Source organism: Miscanthus floridulus, chromosome 11 (assembly GCF_019320115.1).
Source record: "Miscanthus floridulus cultivar M001 chromosome 11, ASM1932011v1, whole genome shotgun sequence".
Taxonomy (NCBI): Eukaryota; Viridiplantae; Streptophyta; class Magnoliopsida; order Poales; family Poaceae; genus Miscanthus; species Miscanthus floridulus.
Genome location: NC_089590.1, coordinates 55251205 through 55257287, shown reverse-complemented (window position 1 = coordinate 55257287; position 6083 = coordinate 55251205).

The following is a 6083-nucleotide window of genomic DNA, read 5'->3' as shown; positions in this document are numbered from 1 at the left end:
AGTTTGATTTAAGTCTTCGATTAGTGTATCCGGGTTCTTTGCCTTTACCACTACGTCATCTACGTATGCTTCTACGTTTTCGCCAATCTAATCACCGAGGCATGTTTGGATAGCTCTTTGGTAAGTTGCACCAGCATTTTTTAGTCCAAATGACATGGTTTTGTAGCAGTAGGCACCGAATCGAGTGATGAAAGATGTCTTGCTCTGGTCTTGTTCTTTTAATGCAATCTGGTGATATCCTGAATAGCAGTCAAGGAAGGATAATAGGGCAGATCCTACTGTTGAATCAACTATCTGATCAATGCGTGGTAGCCCAAACGGATCTTTGGGCAGTGTTTGTTGAGATCTATGTAGTAGACACACATGCGCCACTCATCCGTATTCTTTTTCTGTACCAGAACTAGGTTTGCTAGCCAATCTGGATGGAGGATTTCTCTAATGAATCCGACTGCCATTAGTTTTGTAATTTCCTTTTTAATTGCTGCCTTCTTGTCAGGAGAGAATCGTCGTAGTCATTGCTTCACAGGTTTGGAGCCTTCATTGATATCAATTCTGTACTTAGCCAACTCTCTTGGGACCCCTGGCATGTCAGCTGGCTTCCAAGCGAAGATATCTTTGTTGTCCCGAAGAAAGTTGGTGAGCGCGAGTTCCTATTTTGCCGAGAGGTGGGCGCTGATGGTTGCCATTTTAGAGGGATCGCCAGTGCATAGGTCAATTTGCTTGACGTCGGTTTCTTTTGTTGGTGTGAGGATGCTGGGTTTTTTAGCAGTATCTCTAATTCTTCTTGGCTTATTTCTGCGGCAATAGTGGCTATTTCTTTTCTACCATTGTTAGCTTGTGCTTTTGCTGCAATTTGGATTGCCTGAACATCACAGTCAAATGCGCGCTTCAAATCCCTTTGAAGAGAAAGAACACCATTAGGCCCTGGCATTTTAAGCAACAGGTATAAATAATGCGGTATTGCCATGAATTTTGCTAGTGCCGGGCGCCCAAGGATCACGTGATATGATGAATCGAAGTCCGCGACTTCAAACTTGATGAACTCTGTACAGTAGTTCGAGGGAGTCCCAAAGGTAACCGGTAGAGTGATTTGTCCAAGTGGCATCGCTACCTTGCCGGGTACTATGCCATAAAAAGGCGTGCTTAGTTGGTGTGATCATCCCGGCGAGTTGTAGTCCCATCTTCCTTAGAGTTTCTAAAAAATGATGTTGAGTCCGGCTCCTCCGTCGATTAGTACTTTCGTGACTGGTCATACCAGGCAATGGTTGGATCTAGAACCAGTAGGTAATGGCCTGTGTTTCCTACGCTGGTCCATTGATCTTCTCTTGAAAATTGGATTGGATACTCTGACTAATTGAGATATCTTGGTGTAGCGGGTTCTGCTGCCATGATGGTTCGTAGCGCTAGCTTTTCTTGATGTTTGCTTCTGGAATCTGGAACCCCAGTAAAGATTACTGCCACTGTCCCCCTAGATTTTTGGAATCCCTTGTCTTCATGGTTGTCATCTTCTTTTTTCTGATTGTCTTCTTTATTGTTCCCCTTACTATCTTTCTTTGTGTATCTTTCGTTGAAGGTGTAGCAATTTCCGATGGTGTGCTTTCCATTGGGGTGCAAGGGGCAACGTATGTTCTCAATGTCGTCATATCTTTTGGGTTTTGAAAACTTCTTTGATTTGTCAGCCATTGCTACTGTGTTGTCCGGACCATGCTTTCTTTTCTGATATCTATTGTTTCGAGGATTTTGTCTGTCTGGGTTGTCTCTATTGTTTCTATCTGGAATCTTTCTCGTATCTTTTCCTCTACAGTAATCATCTTTTCTACTGTTCGTCTGAATTCTTCATTGTTTCTTGGGTTTTCTTTGCAGAAGTCTTGAAATTGCCACCTAGCCATGATTCCGTGAGAGAAAGCTTCGATTACTTCCTGTTGTGTGATGTCATGTACTTGAGCTCGTAGTTCGCCAAATCGTCGATAGTAATTTCTGAGACTTTCACCTCCTTTCTGCTTGAGTCCTTTTAACTCTGCGTGGGTGATTGGGTGTGTAATAATACCCGCGAAATTTTCACAGAAAGCTCTTTGCAAGTCCTCCCAATTTCTGATTGATCCTGGATTCAATTTGTCAAACCATTGAAGTGGCATAGTTTCTAAGGACCATGGGAAAGAACAAGGTCTTGATGTCATTGTCCCCACCGACCAATTCAATCAATTGTGAGTAAATCCTAAGCCATTGCTTTGGTTTGGTCTTGCCATCATACTTGAAGTGGTTGGACGGCTTGAACTTGTGAGGTAGTCGTATTGAAGCAAGTCTGTTTGCAAAACAGGGGAATCTATCGTGCGTTCTGGCTTCTGTATATTCTGATTCTGTGCCCCCTTCTTGCCAACTGTTGTCTTGGTGAGAGTAGTTTTGCGTGGCTGTCTGAGTAGGTGCTTTACTTCTAGCCTTTCTTATTTGTTCGACCCGGTCGTCTTGACTATGATTCCTTCTACTTTCTCTGTTGTGACTTCCGCTCGGTCCAAGTCTTTTAAAAGCGGACTTCCTTTGATTTTGATCTTCCTGTTCATGAGACGCTGACCTGTCCGGTAGTCTTGAGCGGGCCCTTCCGTCATGCGTCCTTAGGACTGTTGATCGGAGGAAGTCCCGGAGCTGTTCTTGTTTTTCATTGGGATGTGAAGTTGCTCTGAGTTCTTCTAATGCTTCTCGGATCTTGTCGTAGGGTGTATTCGCTGCTCGTCCTTCTTCGACCTCTCGTTCTGATTTTCTTCTATTGTACTCGGCTAGGTCTGATTCATATTTGATCTAAGTGTCCTTTCGCTGCTTAGCATGGCGTTGACGCCCTTGTTTCAATTTGTTCTTTCTCTCTCTGGCTTGCCTCTGACTCTCAGTCTCACCATCGTGCCCCTGGATAAATGGTGATATGTTGGATTCGGATTCATCTGAAGATCTGACGTCGAGTGCTTCTGGGGGGGCTAATGGTGACCGAGGACGGCGAATCATGAATACTTCTCTAGCGTGAGTTGTTCTGTCATCGTCGTTGATTTCCGTACTGCTAGAGCTGTTGATAACCTCAGTAGAGGTTTCACAATCACAGATCGAGTCTCCTTCTTGGTAGGGTAGAGTTATTGTTGTCGTATCATCGACTAGTTGGGTGCCATCATCTTCAGGTACGGAACCTGGCCAATGAACGATACAGTCTTGAGATGTTATAGTTAAGACGAAACCTTCTTGGGCTCCCTTCAGCGGCATTCTAAGCACGGGATATGTGGATCCTTCGGGCCATGTCTGATAAGATGTTGCCATGTTGTGGAGTCCGAACGGAAGATGACCCGACTTCTTTGAAGTACTCCGGGTGTACTCCGAGTAGTATTCTTGATAGGTTGACGTCGTGGTCCAGAACCTTATCGGAAAAGAACTTGGTTTTCCGAAAAAAAACTTGGATAAGACTCCGTCTCGGAAGCGGAACCTGAGTTTGAATCGGATGCGTGAAGTCGTGAAATCCGAGTTGGATTGGACATCACGAGCTGTGCGAATCTTCTGGCAAGCTGATCTGTCGTTGTCGCCGAAATAAAAAAGTCCCGATGATGATCTGAATCTTCGAGGAGACGGCCTTGGAGCTTGCCATCGTCGCCTGCCTCGCAGATCCATGAACCGAAAATGAAGGTTGATCCCTTTGAGAAGATCGTGTTGTCGAGGTCCATCGAGCTCTCGGATGCAAAGTCGCCGAAAGCCCCTATCTGGCGCGCCAGCTGTCGGTGTTTGACCACCGATAGCCTGCCACGGGGGTACCCGAGGCAGTATGTTCGGGCTTCAGCGTATGCGGACTCAACGATAAACGCAAGAGACAGTAGATTTATCCTGGTTCGGACCCTCGATCTTCGATCGGGTAATAGCCCTACGTCTGATCGGTATTAGCCCTTGCGTTAGATTGATTGTAAAGCGTTGTGTTGTACAATTGTTCTCTGGAAAATCTCTCGATTCGAGGAGCCCTGCCCTCCTTTATATAGTTAGGAGGCCAGAGTCCTAGTCGGTTTACAATGAGAGTTCCTAGTAGAATTACAGAGTAATACTACTACTAAGATTACATGGAAAGAATCATAGTTAGACTAGTTCTCCCTTCCGTGCGGGGTATCCTGTGGGTCCCGCTCTGACAATGATGCCATAAAATTTGCTTGAAAATGCCTCATTTTGTGAATCTGTTCTTGGCCTCATAGCTGCTTGAACAGGCCTAGTAGTCTTGAACATGCCTCATAGTCGTTATGCGATATTTATTATGTGATAAAAATGTTTTGTTATATAATACATGAGACATGAATTTTAATGAATTTGATTGTTTGTTTATTTTTTACAAATTTTATCTTGTTTTATTTTTACGAACTTTGCCTTTTAGATTAAATGTCACTTTAACGTCTATTTAATTTCACAATATTATTATTTTATTGTACGATCCGTTTATTTTTAGCACAAAAGTTTACTTCTCCACGTACTGAAACGCTATCTAGTCCAATATATAAATCGCTCTTGCACGGCTTTGTCAGTGCAGCTCCACCTCCACGCGCAACGTGCGCAATGGAAGCAGCGGAAGCAAGACGGGGGAGCCGGTCGCCGACGTGGAGCAGCCGCTGCTGCTGCCTCCCACGGCGGCGGCCGAGACGAAGGCGCCGTCGGGAGACGCCTGCGCCTTCGACTGCGAGGCGTTTCCCCGCGCCTCGCCGACGGCGACGCGCACGCTGGCGTTTCTGGCGGCGTGCGAGGAGTACGTGCTCCTCGCCGTCTTCGCGTCGCAGCTGGCCAGCTTCTGCCTGTTCACGTCGCTGCTGGCGCTGTGCGCGCTCCCGGAGGACCGCGGGCGCCGCGCGAGGTGGGCGGCCGGTGCGGCCGGGCAGGTGCTGCAGTGGTCTGTCGCCATGGCGGTCCCCACGAGCATGACGTGCTGGGTGGTCCAGAGCGCGCCGGTCGCCGTCGGGGCCGCGCTGCTGGGGGCTGGGGCTCTCCCTGGCCGCCCTCCTTGGCTGCCACGCCGAGCTCGTGGGCGCCCTGTGGCCCGTGCAGGGGCCTCGCTGACACCGAGGGAGTCTTCAGAATCTTGGCATATTTTGCCATAGTAGCACGTATAAACTTCAGTTTGGACATTAGATCTGTTCTAAGCTGAAGAAGGATTACGATAGTAAATTAGTTATGCAAAAACACAAAATCCTCGAGAGAGAAGATATCAAACGGCACTTGCACGCAATTTTGGAGGGGGAGAAGGCATTCGTGGCTAATCCGGACACGTTCATTTGTGATGTTGAGGTTATATATATCATATCAGTAATCAGTGAAAGTTCGTTCAATTGGAATCCTTTCAGTGGATGGCTGAAAGGCTGAAACTGAAACCACTCTGGTCCTGGTGCCAGCACCCTACAGCATATTGCATATAGTACCTTCAGATCATATACCAAGCAGGAGTCTCTTCATAGCTTTGTCCCAAGCCTCTTAAGAAGAGTGCCTTTCCAGATCACTCTCCCATCCAGTGACCGGCAGTCCACTAATGTCCTGTGCTAAAACATGACCAATCCTTGGAGAGATAAAACGATTTGCAGAATCATATCGAAGGCTTGATTGACGCTATGCTGCTAGATGCTATGATAGCGATGAGCAACGGGGCAAGACGCCAAATCTGTAGGCGACCTGAGAGAAAAGTATGCCCATGCTGATCAGCTCTTCTTCCTCCCTTTTCCCGGACGGAGATCATGGCGCCCCATGCCATATGTAGTGTAATTAAGCGCATATGCACTTGCAACTTGCGAGAAGTTGCTGGCGTGGCGTATGCTTCATCTGTTGCGCATGTACAGATGATTTTGTGCGCCTATGATTCTTCTTCTGTTACATTCTCCTTTCTGTAAAGTTGATACCTGCAATCATATGCCGGCATGTAGTGGGATTAGAGCTCATGAACAATGATACCGGCGCCTCCAGGAGAGGGATTAAGGTAGGTGCAAAGTGAAAGAATCATTTGATATTGTCCGCCAAAAGAAACGAACCATCATCTGCCAATGGTTGTTCCCTTGGCTTGTTGGCACAGCAAAGCGCTCCTTACGGCTCACATTTTC